This window comes from Protopterus annectens, chromosome 8.part0 (genome assembly GCF_019279795.1).
Source record: "Protopterus annectens isolate FY-2018-M chromosome 8.part0, PAN1.0, whole genome shotgun sequence".
In the NCBI taxonomy this organism is placed as follows: domain Eukaryota; kingdom Metazoa; phylum Chordata; order Ceratodontiformes; family Protopteridae; genus Protopterus; species Protopterus annectens.
The window spans coordinates 1,972,045,499-1,972,064,274 of record NC_056741.1 but is presented as its reverse complement, the minus strand read 5'-3'; the positions used below and the strand labels follow the sequence as shown (position 1 = coordinate 1,972,064,274).

Genomic DNA, 18,776 nt, shown 5'->3' with positions numbered 1-18,776 from the left:
CATTATTAAATAATGGCTATAAAATATTTATGACAATATTAACTAACAGAATGAAAATACCACTATCCAGAACAGTAAATAATAATCAAACTGGATTTATATATCATAGACACACATAATATTAAAAGGATGATTTCTCTTATAGATTATGTTAATAAAGAAAAACAAAGAAACACTCATAATTGGCTTAGATACAGAGAAAGCCTTTGATTCCCTAAATCGGGACTATTTATTCAAAATCCTAATGCTATTTGAATTTCCTGCATCCTTTGTTCATCTCCTAAAGAATATATATATATATATATATATATATATATATATATATATATATATATATACACAAAGTTAGCATATGTCAAGTTAGGTCCTTTTACCTTTGAATCTGTACATATAAAAAAGGCACTAAAGAAGGATGTGCCATGTCACCAATTCTATTTGCTCTGGCTATTGAAATGTTGGCAGATTCAATTTGTAACAATATAAAAATCAAAGGAATAGATGTTTATGAACAATGCAATTCTAAAGTAATGCTATTTGCTGATGACATATTAATACAAAAGAGACATTAGAAGAATTAGATATATTAATTGACAAATTTCACATGACTTCAGGACTCCATTTCAATAAATCAAAATTGTTATTTTTAAATAAAAAAAAGAACTGCAGACTAAGGGGGATCACATCATAGGGAAACAAGAATCTACCTTAAAATATCTAGGAATTGAGTTTTGCAAGATAATAATGAATTAGTCTCAAAAAAACTATAGTAATATCATCAACACAATTAAAATCTCTGTGGAAAAATGGAACAAAATAATATTAACATTTGAAGATAGACTAGAGTTAATAAAATGGTTTTAATGCCCAAGATCCTGTATATAGCCTTGGCAATACAACTGTTACCAGAAAGAAATATACTTAAAGAAATAAATTCATGCCTAATACATTTTTTATGTTTTCCCAAAAGAAACAGAATAGCTTTATTACTTCATATCAGACCATGGAAACAGGGAGGATTAAACTTTCCTGATATAGAAACGTATATAAAAGCATCAATATCTAAAACAATCTTAGATTGGATAAGTTCAAATTACTCTGCAAATTGGAAAGAATTGCTAACTGTAATATCAATAAATAAATTTGATTTATAAAAAAATTTCAAATAACAGATAAAAACAATTTGCCGTGGCACATATGTATTAGTATGCAATATAACATAACTAAACCCACTAAAACTCGTATGATTAATTATTACTTTGACTCATTTAGGAAAATTATTAATGCAAATATAGATTTAAAAATCTGGTTTGATCTTTTAACACCATTCTTAGTCACAAAGAACTTTCCACATAAAATATATATAGAAATTATTAATTCCTGGGTACAGAAAGGATTTGTTTGTTGGTTCTAATGCATCAAAGAACTAAAAGTTTTAGATATGAAAGTAATAAAAACAACATACAAAATTCCACAACAGGACTGGCTAACTTTATAGTGTTCTGTCATATTCTGAAGATTTAAGTAGAATAACTAACAATTCTTCATTTAAAGAAATACCTAAATTTATGAAATACATATATGAAATCATATATAATGACTTTGACATGGGAAACAGTATTTCAGAATATTACAAAATATTGATAAACTATAAAAAAACTCCCAAAACCTCATATTGGAAATATATAACAAAAGGACACTCAATACAGTTAACTGACAGAGTTTACAGTCATTTAGAAGAAAACTCAATTATGGCAGTAGAACAAAAGGGCAATAAAAGAAAGTCATACGAAACAATGGATCATTTGTTGTTAAAGTCATAGTGGAGAACCTCATGTTGATCAGGAACAAAGGCAGGAATGTTTAAGGAGAGGCAAATTCAAACTAAGAGATGAAGGGTTAATATTGGAGGCCCAAGACAATGAGCTATGGATGCACAATGTCCATTGAACATGTGGGAGAAACAAACAAATGTAGGTTTTGTAAAACCAAATTGGAAAACAACAGCACATCGCGTTGCTGGTTGTGACATACTAATGGCAGATATTAAAACAAATATCTTATTATCGATAAAATATACATCCTTTACGCAATACTGGAAAGTTTTTAATTGGAAATGCTTGCACAGAGCATTCTTAACCCCAGACAGAATTAGTAAAATTAGTTCTTCCATAAAAGGAATATGTTGGAGATGTGAGCAAGTACACAATGCAGATTGGAACCACATTTTCTTTGATTGTGTTAAAATTAAGCCATTTTGGAATGGTATTAATAACTTTCTAAAAGCTTTATTTAATGAATCATTTGATTTAACTAAAGCTCTTGTATTATTAAATGTGAACGAAGGTCCTCATTTGAGTAGGTCAAACATGTATCTAGTATGAACTATACTTGCAATTTCAAGAAAGTGTATAACAAGAAGATGGAGTACAAACACAATGCCAACTTTGGAAAACTTCTACAGCCTACTGAAGACCACAGCATTATTGGAAATTAAAATTAAAGAACTAAGAATTTATCCAAAACCATTTATTAATGACCCTTGGGGGGAAAGTCTTACTGTTGATTGACACTATACAATAATTGATCAGTCACTCATAATGGATTGGACATACTTACAAAGTAACTGAATACATTAAGATCTGTTATATTGTCAAGCTAATGTAAATAGTGTACATAGTTATTTAAGATGTTATGTATAAATACTATGGAATTCATTCAAATGTATTTGAAAAATAAAAAAAAATTGAGAAAAAAAAGAGATAAAGATGATAATCTAACACTTATCCCAACTAGGTTTGGATTTGTCAAAGGGAGATCATGCCTGTTAAACATAGTGGACTTCTTCGAGGCAGTCACCATGGCCCTGGACGAGGGGAAATCTATGTATACAGCCTACCTAGACTTAGACAAAGCTTTTGACACTATCCCCTACTCAGGCATCATTGACAAACTCACCCAGCTAGGTGTCAACCCTTATATCATTAGATGAGTCACTAACTGGCTCACTGATGGAACCCATATAGTCAAAATAGTGGAATCCACTTCCAGTAGCAAACCTGTAACCAGTGGTATTCCAAAGGGATCAGTCCTTGGACCGCTACTGTTTGGAATCTGTTTCACCAAAGTATAAGCAAAAACTAAAGGTCTGTGGCTGACGATGTTTGCTGATGACTGCAAACTGGGAGCAGTCAAAGAATCTCCAAATGATATCAACATCCTACATGAGGGTCTAAGACAAACATATGATTGGTTCCAAAGTCATGGCTTTAAACTCAATGCAAAAAAATGTATTACCATCCATTTTGGTAAGAGTGAGGTTCCTGCTAACTACCACAGCAATAGCAACACCCTAAGTACACACTCAGTGGTGAGAGACTTGGGCACACAGGTTGACATCAACCTTACATTTGATCTCTGTCTACACAGTGGAAAAAGGGCATTCTATATTGCTCATGTCATAAGTAAGGGCATTGCCTCCAGAAAAAAAGAAGTTATAGCCTCTCTGTACTCTTCCCTCATCAGGCCAGTAATCGAGTACAAGGCCCCTTTTGGTATATACCTTTCCAAGCACCTGCAGCAATTGGAGAGACCAGAATGGTTCCTCACAAGGAAAATTCAAGGCCTTCAGCATTGTTCTATGTGGATTGTCTGAAATCAGTGTCACTTTATTCTGTTTCATACAGACTACTCGGAGGCGATCTCTGCCTTCCATATAAGGCAGTCTCTGACCCTGCTTTATTGGAAATGCTGCATATCCGCAAGTCAAATGGTACATGGGATACTCACTCTAAAGACCTTAACCTGGTATGTGACATTAATATAACCTGCTGGAAGGACAGATTTGTCTCCGAGAGGTTACCACATCTTTGAAACAGACTTCCACTTCATGTCAAACAGAGCACTTCATTGGCCCTCTTCAAACGGAATCTGGATGATTGAATGGGTAACCATAAATTCACCCTGGAGTTCCACCTGCATCCCTCTTGGACAGGTACAATAGATGCTGACTGTGGAAATAAGGGTAGAACTTGCCTAGGCTTGTAAGGGTTCTAGCGCCATTAGTCTAGTAACTTCCTATGACCCTTTGATTCCTATAGTTATTGTGCAATATTTTATTTATCCTACTAATTATTCATTTTTAATAGCATCTTCTGTTCTTGATTCAAGTAAAAAGTCGACTAGTACAGGTGTTTCACTTAGGATTCTCCTATCGTTTTCTCTTTACCTATACTCTATCAATCCCTGACAGGGAAGGCAATCTCAAGCCTGCAGTCCAAATGTCTTCTTGGCCTCTTCCCACTCTATTACCTTTCCCTCTCTAATTATTTGTTTCCAGTACCTTGATTCCTTTGTCAGCTTGCACGGTAAATTCTAGCCCCCCTCTTACCTATTCTTTGTACCCCTAATTGCGGTCATCCCTATTGGGAGAATCTCCTTTCTCCATTCCTGTTTTACTGTAGTTCTAAGTATCCTTTCTGCTACCTTATTAATATAATATTGCTTCAATTTTTTTAATTTCTCCAAATCTTTTGGGTTTCTATTACCATGATGGGAATGGATCCCATTCCTAAGTCAAATTACGATTAAAGTTCATGAAATTAGTATTGTTTCAATTTTTGATGTTAGCCAAAAGTGCTCTTTGCAGCACCCGCAGTGTGTCCAGTGATGCCTTCTTCTGCAATTCATACTGGGTTACATGGATTGGTAGCATATCTGAATAAGATTGTAGATTATTTTTTATAAAACCCGTTGCTCCTAATACTATTGGAACTGTCTGGGTATCTATCTTCCACATTGCTGTCGTTTTTGCTTGCAGATCCTGATATTTTATGACTTTGTGTCTCTCTATACGCAGCACACTGTAGTCACTGAGTGTGGCGATTTCAATGATCATTGCCACTTTTGTCTTCTTTTCATGAACCACTATGTCCAGTTTTCTAGCATCTGTCTTTTCAACTGTTGGTAATGGGTGATCCCATGTTATATAAACTTTGTCATTTTCTATGATGCTTTGTGGCTTATTTTTCCAGTATTTTTCAGCCACTTCAGTATCATAATGTTTGCACAATCCCCAGTGCAACAGTCTTGCCACATTATTATGCCTTTCACTATACTGCCCTTCTGCCATTAGTATGTCACAACCAGCAACGAGGTGTGCTGCTGTTTTCCAATTTGGTTTTACAAAACCTACATTTGCTTGTTTCTCCCACATGTTCAATGGACATTGTGCATACATAGCTCATTGTCTTGGGCCTCCAATATTAACCCTTCATCTCTTAGTTTGAATTTGCCTCTCCTTAAACATTCCTGCCTTTGTTCCTGATCAACATGAGGTTCTCCACTATGACTTTGTTTAACAACAAATGATCCATTGTTTCGTTTGACTTTCTTTTATTGCCCTTTTGTTCTACTGCCATAATTGAGTTTTCTTCTAAATGACTGTAAACTCTGTCAGCATCAATTCCAATGTATAGTTTATACTTCGTCGGAAGGCAAGTTTAGGTCTATAATTTTTAAGGTAGCTTGCAGGTTCACTTTTAAGTAGGAGCATTGTTTTTCCTGTTATTCATCAGGTTGGTGTCTGTTCGGGGTGCACATATAAATAGTTCTTACTCATGGCTAAATCTTCGTGCAGAGATAATACTTTTAACCAAAAGTTAGGTACTGCATCTGGGCCTGAGATTTTCCAATTAGAGGCTTTTCTTAACTTTGTTTCAATCTCTCTGGCTGTTACTTCATCCCATTTCATATCCTGTACCTTTAAACTTCTTATTCTTACTTTTACTTCTAGCTATTTATATTCTGCATGACTGTTGTAATTCTTCTTAAGGATCTACATTCAAAATCCCACTTTCTCCTTATTTTTTAAATTCTCCACTGCTTCATCATTTTCCCTTTCCACTTTGAATTGTAGCTGTTTGTGTTATATGTAAGAGCCTTAGCTGTAAAATATCCCTTCAAATCAAGTAATCCCAAGCCTCCTTGTTCTTTTGGAAGAATAATCTTATTCCACTTGACTCTTGCCCTCCCCTGCCCTCGATAAAATCCTTCAACTCTTTATTAAATACTATCCACAACTTACACTCTTGTTCATAAAAATATGCCTTACCTATATATAAAACTAAAGGGACTAAAAACATTTTACTGCTTGTTTCTTGCTATCCATAGCCTTCCAGTTTATCTGTTCTTGTATTATCTTTTTGTGTAGTCTCTTCCCACGTATCCTTAGATGCCTGTGTCCTTTTTAAACCATACTCCTAAATACTTTATTTTATCTTGTTCCCACAAATATGGGTATTGCTGAACTAATTAATGTGTTGGTACACAGTTTTGAGGTATAGCATTTGTTTTATCTTAATTATTTTTTTCCAAACTGCTTGTATTCATTTTATAACACAATAACTTAACAGTGTAGTAACAAGAAAAAAACAAATAAACTATATACAATGTCCATAACAACTAAAAAAAGCAATATACACAGGAGAACATGTAATATTTCTCTTAACAGATTAGACAATTTTGTCCAAGCAATTAAATGATGAGTTGTGTTGTTAGTCCTTGCTGTTATAGTAGCAATCTCATTCATACAAATATATTTCACAAGATGAATAAATTCAACTGTAAAGACAGAAATAGATTGCGATTTCCAATTTCTAGTAACAGTTTTCCTTGCTGTAAAGAGGATAGACCATAATAAAAATGTTTGGTTTTTAGGAATGACTTCAGGAACATTGAAGAGGTAAGGGAGTCAGAAATTATGCAGTTGTCATTCCATAGAGCTTTACAAAAATATTTTAAAGTTTAACTAAAATGGGGAAATTTAATTTTATATTCTGAAAAAAGAAAACTGTCTCAGAATGTTCCACAACACTGAGATGTCCTTCAGGTATAAAATAATACCATCTACAAATAAAGCCAACTTTTATGGAATAGCATACCAGTTGTAACCTTGAATTTCTGAGTCCCTTATTTTCATTGCCAGTGGTTCTAAATGTAACACAGATAGGGACAATGGACATTCCAGCCAGGTTCCTGTGTTCAGACGCAACTTATGAGAGAGGAAGCCTCCCAGTTTGATTTTTTGCCATTGGTCCCACATATATCCTCCTAATTACCCTTATTATTGTGCCCTGAAATTACCCTACTCAATAAATTCCAGCATACTCTATTGAATGCTTACTCTGCATCAAGACCCATGGCAACAGTTGTACTTTCTTACATTCTGCTTCCCCCTGGATTTTCATTTTTCTCTTAATGGTGACAGATGTTTTCCACCTCTCCACAAAACCACATTGATCCATATCTATCAATTTTTGGCAATGCCTTTGCCATTCTTTTGGTCATTATAGACATAAACAGTTTATAGTCATGGTTTAAATTTGAAATGGTCTTGTATGAAACTGGATCTGATGGGTTTTTACTGTCTTTAGGTATAACAGCCACCACCGCTTATTCCAGGATGTTGGCACTTCCCCTACTCTGAAAATACTGTTAAACAATACCTTCCAGATCTTTATCACTTTCTTACCTAATAGCTTTCAAACTTCTACCAGAATACCATCTATTCCTGTAGACTTTCCTGCATATTGTTATATATTACTATTTTATTTTTATTTCTTCTCTTATTTTAACTGTAAATTGCTGACCCTCCTATACCTCAAACTTTGTATATTTGAATTTTCCATAAATATTTCCATTTGTGATTTTTCTTGATCTCTCCACTTCTCTGTTTTATACAGTTTTTTTTATAAAATTTCCTCTTCAGGATCTCTGGTTATTTTTCATGTTATAGGCTCTTTAAGTTTTTCAGAAACCCTTTCTACTTTCTGTTGCCTAAGTCATTCTGCCAAAGGTGTTTGTGCTTTGAAATTATCAGAAACAGTTGTGTAACAGCAATCTTTTTAAACTCATGCATATTTTCCAGGTGTCCCCTTCTTTTCTCTTTAGCAGCACTTTGCAGTTGCTCCCCTTCTTGTTCTGTGAGATTCCTCTTACTCTGTAATACCTAACCTTCGTTATCCCTGCTAAATAATTCTTATTTCTTAATTATATCTCTTTTTCTTTTATTTATACCCTATTTTTAAACTCTGCTTTCATTTTATCACATTCATTAACTGTAACTTCTGGAGTACTTTCTATCTTCCCTGCTAACTTCTGAATAATTTCCACTACCCTTTCCTTAAAGTCCTTTTTGCAGGTAGGCGGGAAAGTGCCAGTGTGTCTTCTTTACTTCATTGCCCTGCATTTTTATCTTGGTACTTATTGGCACATGACCTGATGTAGTTATTAAATGTGTCAAAGTTCTCAATTAGATGCACATGTTCATGTGAAATATAATTTTTGTCTAGTGTAGCCCAGTTATAGGGCAATAATATGTAAATTCTCTCAGGATTCCTACTTCTGAGTTCATGTCTTTCACTCTATTTCCATAACTTTCTTCAGAAATCTACCCTCTTTTGTTATATCTTTCCTTGTAGCACCCGATACATCTATTGTTCCTCTTCTTTCACTATTGAAGCTCCTCTAGTAGTTAATCTAAGTACTCCTGTTTTCCTTTGTCCCTGATATTCTGCTGAATATCCATCCTGAAATCCCTGCTTTATCAAATTCAGATGCTCATTTCTTTCCAAGTGTTTCTCCTGCTGCATTGCTATTTGCTCACTTCATTTCTTAATGTAATTATTCTGTATTTTGTGTCTATACCCGTGAGTCCATTCACATTCAAAGATAATGTAGAATTTGTCACCATTATGATAAAATGTCATTATTCTCATGTTATATATGACAGCTTTTTAAAATATCTATTTCCAGCTTGTGTGATACATTTACCCACTAATATTTGGCAGGTTGATCCATTATACAGATTTTTCTTATCAAATGTTTTGGAACCTATGTCACATTTTGCAAGACTTTTTGTTTTAATGAAAACCTTTAAACAGACTAACAAAAAAACCCACACACTCCTTGAGCACCCTCAAAACCTGTTAACTTAGTACAAACATACAAAACTGCGCACAACTTCAAATAATGAAGTATAACCATCCTAATAGAAACAATTGTCCCAGACAGACAGCTGCAAACACAGGCCTTAATTAAACAAATCTTGAGGTTATTCATGGTAAGAAGCATGTTGTTGCCTGTGCTTCTACTTGCACTATTTGGTGTCTGTTCTTTTTTATCTTTACTCCCCTCTAGATGTGAACAAAAAGTTGCATGCTTCTAGAAAACATCACATTTTAGCCTTGAAGAAATGCTGCTGTAACTTTTTTATTGCCCTGTAATCAGCTTGTCTCCATGGAAATGTAAGAGAAACAATATAGTTCTCAGCTGCAGGATTCTAAAGAGAAGCTGTAACATTTATTGCTAAAACAAAACATTTTATTATATTTGGTTTTCTCTTATTTACTTTTGACTTAAAATGTGTTATTAGATTATGCCAGTAGTCTTAATCCAGACATTCACCTATGCAAAATAAGAGAAACATATTAGCTCTACGGGTCTATATTAAATGTTCAAAATCTGAAAACTTTGAATCTCATATGATCAACATCATATGAGTGAAGTTTTCAAACATCGAACGATTCAACGGAAATCGCCATAGGGAATTCTTCCCTTCGCTTGTAGTGCAATCTCAGAGTTGGTGTATTTAAGTAGCAAGGGGTGTGGGGGGTGCAGGGGGGTTTGCCCCCCTGCATAAAACGTTCAGGTAGTTTTTTTTGTTTTTACTTTGCTTACATTTTAAGTTCAATGTTTGAAAACTTTGCGCATATGGAGTAAACCATATGAGATTTGAAGTTTTCAGACTTCGAACTTTTAATATAGACCCAGCTCTACACAGTGTACTTCTAAACATTAATGACATGAAGTGAGGCAAATGCTTTTCAGTTCCCCACAAGTTTAACAAAGTCAACAAAAGTCTACCCCTTCCACTTTTTCTTATACAGATTGATGTTTTTCAGTCTCACATTTATTCACAAATGTCAGTATTGCTTGTCTTCTTCCTCTTCATTTCCATCTCCCATCTGCAGACTCCAGTTCAATTCCAAGGTACTTTCAGTTCTTCTAGTCAACTCCTGTGTGTTTCTCTATCTGTCAAGCATTTTCCTTTGGAACAATAGGAAGGGTTTCACTGGCAAAGTCACTCTTTGTACTGTATTATCAGAAGAATGAAAAGCTGAGTCCCCATGTACTTGATGGCTCACTATTTGTTGTACAAGCTTTTGTATTTCCTCCTTAGTTTGTTCTGCATCAAAAAATGACTTTGATCCTCCAGGAATTAATATTCTGAAGACAGCTGGATACAGCCAGTTGAATCTCACACCTGCCTTTCAACATTCCCTGATTGTTGGAATAACTTTGTTTCTCTTCTGTCTGGTGTACTGTGAATAATCATTTTCCACAAACACTCTACTGTCTCTAACTTTTAATACTTTGCCCTTTTGCCACAGTTTTGTCAGGATCAACTCCTTGTGCTGGTAGTTTTGTATCTTTAGTAATACAGGTTTTGACTGCTTTCTCATGCCCAGATTTGGAGCATACACATGGTGTGGTCTTTGAATTAACAGTTTCTGATGGGGAATGCCAGTTCAGTTGCTTGTTTGTACCTTCATAAAATAAATACAGTCTGTTCCTTCTACCTTCTTTGGTATAGTAGAAAATCTCAGATTTTCCCTATGTGCTCTGTCCTCTAATTCGGCCATCTTTTTTGAAACATCTCTTCTTGAATAGTTTCATACTCAGCCAGCCTTTTCTTCATTTCATCCTGTTATGTTTGCAGCTTTATTAGTTAATCTGAATATCTGTTTACTTTATTTTTTCCAGCCTTTTATTTGTTTTGATATACTCCTTTAGTGTTTCCTTCATTTTCTTCAGCTCACAGCAGATTTAATTTATTTTTCCTCTAGATTACTGGAAATCATGTCTTGCACCAGAGCTGGAGCTTGAACTGCTTTTTGCTGAACAGCTGCTGGATTCTTCCCAATCAGTGTTTTCTCTTCACCTTTTCTAGTTGATTTTCTTTCACACTTTCTTAGTTTCCTCTTTGATGACATCCAGGCACTGTACTTACTAGGCAGTATCTGCATTTACTAAAAGTGACAGGGTTCCTGGCTGTTGTCTTTTAGTTTCTTTTTTCACACTTGGAGAGCTGAAGTTTATCTGTTGATCAGTGTGCAGCCATCTTGGAAAGTCCCAACCATTACCATTTTTAGTCTAAGGGTCACATTCTCATTTCTCATGGAGCACTACCTGGGAATCATCATAAGTTTTAAATTCCTCAGAAAATGCATTTTGAATGATAATTGGTAGAAAAGACAAAACTTCAGCCTTTTATCCCCTACACATCATTTGATAGGCAACTTGAACTGTACCCTTCTCCACATCTGCAGAGTACAATCATTCTCAAAATATATGTGTGTATATTTTTATTCCCGAGTTAATATATTTTATTAGGGTCCCTCAACAAAGTTAGTATATTCTTTACTTTGAAGATTTAACTCTCACTAGAATATCCCTGGGCCTCCTGTATGAGGCTGTTCAGTTTTAATTTTGCTTGCATGCAACCCAGTCCACTCAAAAACATAAGACTGTACAAAGTTCACACAACTGCCGTCTTCCACCTTTTTAGGAACATTAGTAATTCAGATATTTTTTCAGATGAGGTCTATCATTTTGTGCCATCATTTTCCCTTTTATGTGTCTCAGCTTTTGACAGCAGAGTGATGTTTTGATCGTTAAGATCCTCATGTCAAGAATGTAGTTGCTGAGTAGCTGTAGCCTGTATATTCCTTGCTTCCACTATTTCAGTGTTAATTTTATTTAACTTTGCTAGTATGAAACTATTTGATTTCTCTTTCTTTAGTTTCCTTGAAGACCACCAAGTTGTTCCTTCTATGGGAGAGCTGACTCAGTTATATCAACATTCCTAGGAAAATTAACCATCACCATGGCCTCCTTGTTCAATAGCAACCATATCCAGTGTCTACGTAAAATCAGCTGTTTTTCAGTCTTCTTAACTCCCAGCATATGTATTGGGAATTTGTTCTCTTGCCTAAAGACTTCATTTCAGCTGCATTGATTATTTTCTGAACCGTCAAAATTGATTGTTAAGCAGTTTTCAGTGGAAAGTATCATTGAAGTGCCTGCTAATACTTTCACTGTAAAGTAAAGCCTCCCTCCTAATAAATATGTCCATATACCTACAGTAGGAGAAATCTAGCAACATAATTTATTTAACAAGCTATGTAAGATGATTTACATTCTTCTCAGCTCTTAATTTTTATCATGATTCATAATTGTTTAGAGAACAATAATTATCTAAAAATATACCTGTGCTTCTTCTTTTTTGTAGTGACAATAAATAAAATGAAGACCAAGAAATCAGCATATGCAGCAAGCGTGTATTATATCTGTTACTTTCAGAATCCAAACACAAAAAATTATAACTAATAGTGAAATCCTCACAAATGTGAGCAGCTTAAGCTCATAAATGTACAAATTGTAACCAATTCAAATTAAGAAACATTATTCATAAATGCGGATTTCTCTGTAGCAAGTTGGAGAAGGTGAGGAGTAGACTATAGAAGTCAAACTAATTCAGATTGTGGTATGGAGTAAATCAAAACAATTTAAGATGTTGGGATAGAGAGAAGATTTAGGAACTTTTACACTTAATGTGACGCAAAACCAGAACGTGGCAAGCAGCATGGTCAAGAATAGTTGAAGAATCTTAAGATGGACTGCTGTGACTAATTGGGAGACTATCTGTCAATTTTTGTTTAAAGTAAGGGAACTGGTAATGTCATGTTTAATATTAACTAAGAATGGTTGCTTTTTAGGTTGGAAATTAATTTGTCTTGTTAGATTGATGGGAGTGGTTTTTGCACTGTGAGATTGGACTTATTTGCTGGGCTCATGGGAATTTATTTAACTATGGTATGAACCTATTTAACTTCTCTTTCTTTAATTTCATTGAAGCCCACCAGCATTTTCTTCCGTGGAAGAGTAGACCCAGTGACATCAACATTCCTAGGAAGATTAACCGTCTCCATGGCCTCCTCGTTCACTAGCAACTATATCCAGTGTCTAGGTGAAACTGGCTGTTTTTCAGTCTTCTTAGCTCCCATGATATGTATTGGGAAACTATTCTCTTGCTCAAAGACTTCACTTCAGCTGCACTGATTATTATCAGAACAATCAAAGTTGATTGTTAAGCACTTTTCAATGGAAAGTATCATGGAAGTATCTGTTCATACTTTCACTGTAACATTACGCCTCTGCCCTAACGAGTATGTCCATATACCTACAACACTGGAAATCTAGCCACATAATTTACTTAACACACAGTGATAGCAGATATGTTACATTCTTCTCAGCTGTTAATTTTTATAATGATTCATAATTTTCAGAGAACAATGACTATGTAAAAATATACCTGTAATGCTTCTTCATCATCATCAACTCCCTTCTTCTCACTTACTTCATGGGGTCGGGTTGTTGTGTTAACTGTCACCATCTCTCTTGATTCAATGTTACACTACTGTCTTCTTCGAGATTCGCGCCTAACTGTCCCAAATCTTCTTTACCAGATCGTCTTCTGCTTTTCTGCACATGTACCCAAACAACTGTAATCTGTTCTCTTTAAGCTTTTTTGCAGTTGGAGCTACTTTGCCTTCTGCTCTTATGTCCTCATTTTGTCATCTGTCCTACAGTATGCATCCTTACCACCCTTCTCAGGCACTTTGTACACCTTACTTTTTAGCTTCTTTGGCATTTTTCTGTCATATACTACTCCTGACACTCTATGCCAATTGGCTGCAGCCCCTCTAATTCTAGCTTTGGCCTCTTCCATCAGACTTCTCTTCACCTCAACCACCCCTCCCAGATACTTTAAGCTGTTATCCTGTTCCACTATCTTCCCTTCTATCCAGTGGCGGCTGGTGACTTCAAATTAAAGGAGGGCTGCAGGAGACAGCTGAATGGGTGGGGCCAATGGGAAGGGGTGTGGCCAACTAGAAAGGGGTGGAGTTATGCTCAAAGCCACAACAACTGGAACTTTAATTAAATACGCTGCCCTGGGTGACAGATAGTCATTATGAGAGTCCAATCAGGACAAAATAAAGTGTAGAAGAAAAAAATATTTCAATGCATTGGCTACATGACAACTTAATATCCAGATGGAAATAGGCTGTGAGGCATGAAAAAATAAATTACTTTTTAAATACATTACTGGAATGCCAGTCAAAATCAAGTATAAAAAAACAACCAGCACTCTACTCAAACCACTACTCCTTGCACTGCAGTTCTAATTATAATTTATAATCAGCTTTATAAAATTACCAAGTAACATGCTGAAAGTAGCAATCTCTGTGATACCCCCACTTGCAAAAATGTTTCTTATCCAAAAAAGACCTGCTGCCTGACACAAATATCTACTTGTTTCATGGGGAAGACATGATCAAAGTAAAAGAACAGCAAACAAGAAACAAGCTCAAGATAAATTGCTTAAAGGATTCCTGCACAAGTTATGGATCACACTTGATAGATTGGAATTCTGTTTAGTTTACGGGCAAAGCCTGCAAAGATGACTGCAAGTCTCCAACAAATGTAGTGAGCTTCTGAAAATACTGTAATCCTGTCCTTTTATTACAAATACTGTCATATGCATTTCAATACCCAAGGCTTATACAGTATCTAGTTATGTAAATATTCTCTGCATGGCAACAACGAAAATGTTTTCAATGCTGGTAATTCTTTAACAGTATGCTTATTAAAGCTTACTTGCATCTTACAATCTCCAACAAGCTTACCTGATGGTCATTAAATCATTGCTACTTAAACAGAGCAACAGGGCACTGTGACAGCATGCATTTCCTGAATAATAAGAAGCATAAATCAACAGTATAAAAATATGACAGAAAACCAGAACATTCTGCAAAATCAAGGACAGATGAAAAGCCACGGTCGTACTTGTGGTCTACCTTGGATGGGGGGATACTCTGCACACTTACACTGCATAACTGCTCCTTGCCTTCCTTGGACACATCCAGAGTCACTACAATGGGGAGTGGGGTGCAACAAGTATGTCACAATTTGAAATGTCTCTGGTTGACGGTGATGGCTCTGACACTCATACCTCTCAACTTCAGAGCAAGAAATCTGGACAAAGCCATACATAAAACTAGAAGTGGGGCACAGGCCCAAAAATAAGGACAATTTTTAAATATTGCTCTTATTAATTTAGATAATAGAACAGTAGTAGGTCTTGCATTAGTACAAATTTTCTGAAGGGTATGAAATCTGAAACTCAAATGTCTGCCATTATTTTCTAACTTCAGTCTTTAATGACTTGCCACTAATTTGCCAGAAAACCACAATTTTATGAAAAACAGACCAAAAATGTGATGCAAAAATATAAAGTTGCCACACAATACAGCTGGGAACCTGTCAAAAAAGGGACACCTTTTTAATATTAACACTGTTAACTTGAGCAGCTAACAAAATAAAAGCATCTACATGCATTTCTGAAATAAAAGTAATCTATAACTGTGATCATTACAGTTATATATAATTGTAAACCCTCCACGTTTTCTTCTAAAATTGCCATTTTGAGGAGGGATTATTAGGGGAGAGCAACATTTTGAGCCAAAATTGGGGATAGTTGAGAGGTTTGGATATTCCTAATTCTACAAAGTGATTTGCACGTACCTCTCAACCTCTTAATGCAGGAAATCTGGACAAGGCCAAATATATTCGGGAAACATACAAACACTACTAAAATTGCTCTTGTATAAACTTAAGACAGTTGATAGAATAACAGGTGTTGTATTAGCATGCAATTTTTGAAGGTTATGACGTCTGAAACTCAATGTCTGTCATTTAGTGATTTCATTCCTAAATTATTTGCTAGAAAACCACAAATTTTATGAGGAACAAACCAAAAATAAGAAGCAAATATCTATTCATTCTGCAAAAATATAGACAACTGAGAGATATAGTTCAACAGGGGTTGTCTGAGTTTGCTACCCTTCCCCCTTCACAAAATTGTGGTCGAATGGAGCCTTCCCCCTTCAGCCATTCCAATGTCCCATTCCTTGGTTATTTTGCCCCATTTACCATAAACACTATAATGTGCATACTGCTTTACTTCTGCGATGATTTAGATTTCATTTGAAAGTTTTATTTTGCATTTTACAGCACAAACCCTAATATATATCTGTTAAACAAAGCAATGCAGTCTCACAATGAAAATAGACTTTGCATTAAAACTTCTCTGCCCTTGAAACTCACATGCATTGAAACCCACATTCAAAGAAAATACATTTTGCCAGTGGCAGATAAAGATTAACTTTGGGCTGTTTTCAAAATCATAGGCCCCTTGAACATGAAACATACACATGCTCTTTGATACACCTTCCTGATATTCCTTGTACAATACAGTACGGTTGTTAGAGGGCATTTTAAATTTATTGTTTTGAACATTTTTCCAGTAAACAATTAAACAAAATGCATGCACCAATGACTAAACTGCCCAATTCAGAACATTTCCATCATAAAAAGTCTACTCAACCTTCTATAGTCCACCAGTATCAGTATATATGCACAATCTCTGAAGTAGTAAAATCCACATTAAAGAAATCTGCAACTAATAAAGAGGTTGCTGCTAGCAAACAACTTTATATGTCATTGTTTCAACTACAAATAAAGTGCCTGTTGCCCTTGAATAATAAATTGCTTATGTTGCATGCATTAAAAAAATGATAAGCTAGTAATACCGTAATAGGGAATGGATGGCAAACTGATAACAGATTCATAGTTACTAGGTATTTTTGCCAAAAAGGATTGCAGCATCCACCCCTTTTACAACACAGTACAGTATCAGCAATGCATCTACCCACTGTGGGAGTAGAACCCACAGTCTTCTGCATCAAAAGCAAGTACATTACCTGTTGTGCTATTAACAATGTAAGCAGACTTAGCATAAGCAGCACTAAACTTTTGTTCCCCTGCAGCTCTCAGCTTCTTGTAAAATCTACTCGACACTCAGCTGTATCTCTGAACTTTGCAGCACAAGAAGTCTGGAAAAAGCCAACATTTATTGGGGGAGGGACAAAAGGCCAAAAACCAGGGACATATTTTAAACATTGCTTGTATAATGTTGGAAAGTTGCTAGAATAAAATACTGTGTTACCACCATACATTTCGCTGCCACGTCTTGAACTCAGGGGACTCTGTGCAAAACAGTCAGAGAAACATACCACTATGCCAAATCAGCTGAAACAGAGGAAGGCAAACTTAAATGGCTACCATTTAGTGAATTCAGTTCTCACCATAGCTGTCAACCTCTTAGCAAAAAACACCTGAAAAAAGCCAATAATGTGGGAATACAGCTGCCAAACATATTCCGTGAATTCAGTTCTCACCATAGCTCTCAACCTCTTAGCAAAAAACATGTGGACAAAGCCAGTAATGGGGGGAATATAGCCCCCAAACATTCAGTGAATTCAGTTCTCACCATAGTTCTCAACCTTAGCACAAAATACCTGGATGAGGCCAATAATGGGGGAATACAGTGCCAAAAATATGGGCAAATTTCAAATATCCATGTTATAAACTTAGACAATTGCTAGAATAAAAGGTTTTGTTTTACCATGTACTTTTTGAAGAATATGAAGTCTGAAATTCAAATGCTTGTTATTTTTAAACATTTGTTAACCAGGAAACTAGTCTGACTTGGAACAAAACAAAGCCAATTTTCAGCAGAGCAGGGAGAAACACTCCAGACGCATCTTTGTAAGGAATAGGAGGTCATGCAGACTGCACACAGAAGGCACCCCAGCCAAGAATCAAACCAGAGAACCTGTAGCTGTCAGGCAACAATGCTACCAGTGCACCACTGCACTACAAACCTTTGCAAGGAAAAATAAAGATACAGAAACCTCAGATTTTATGAGAAACAGAACAAATATGAGGCAAAAATCTGCAATTTTTTACAAATAGTGGTGGGTAGGGAATTCAGGTCCTTGTCACCTGCATCCAAGGTACAGGGTTCAAGCCTGAGTATCTCTACCCACCACTATGTGTTAACAGGGGCATTTCACACACACACACACACACACACACACACACACACACACACACCTCTCTCCTGATTGCAGCAGCAAACCTCCACACACCTCTCTCCTGATTGAAGCAGCAAACCTCCACACACAAGGTCCAACTCCATTGTCCGGAAGCAGCAAACCTCAAAACCCGCGCACGACTTCAATGCTTCCCTGCAAGAGCTAACTTACCTCTCTCCTGATTGGTCCTGCCTGTGGATCAAGCAGTCCAGAGCTCCTCTGTTCTGTGCAGTCATCTACTGCACAGATTTCTGGGCATCTGCGGGGCAGTCGGAGTGTGTCTGCGCATGCGCGGAAAACTCTGATACTCGTAAAACATACATTTTTTATTTCATTTTATGTTTCAGTTATTATTTCTTTTGTTTCTAGGTGGGAGGGCTGCAGTCCGATAGTACAAGCTGCCCCTGCTTCTATCTCAATTTTCAGCTTCTTCTGATTTTTGATGCCATTACTACTGTCTTATCTCTACTTAGCTTCATCACGTGTCTTTTTTTTGCATTCCATTCCCCTATCCTTTGCTGAAGTTCTTCCTCAGTCTGTCTGTAATGCCACATCATCTGCATATAGCTACTTTGTTGATCTGCCCCCTTCGACATGTTTGCTAATGTAGTCTATCACCAGTATGAACAACAGTGGGCTCAGAGCTGAGCTCTGGTG

The 18,776-nt window shown here is 35.9% G+C and overlaps 1 protein-coding gene across 1 annotated transcript in view; it reads left to right on the top strand.

Annotated features, from left to right (window-relative positions):
• TRADD (TNFRSF1A associated via death domain) overlaps positions 1 to 18,776 on the top strand; it is a 246,507-nt gene that overhangs the window by 43,154 nt on the left and 184,577 nt on the right. The gene's annotated exons all lie outside the window — the stretch shown is intronic.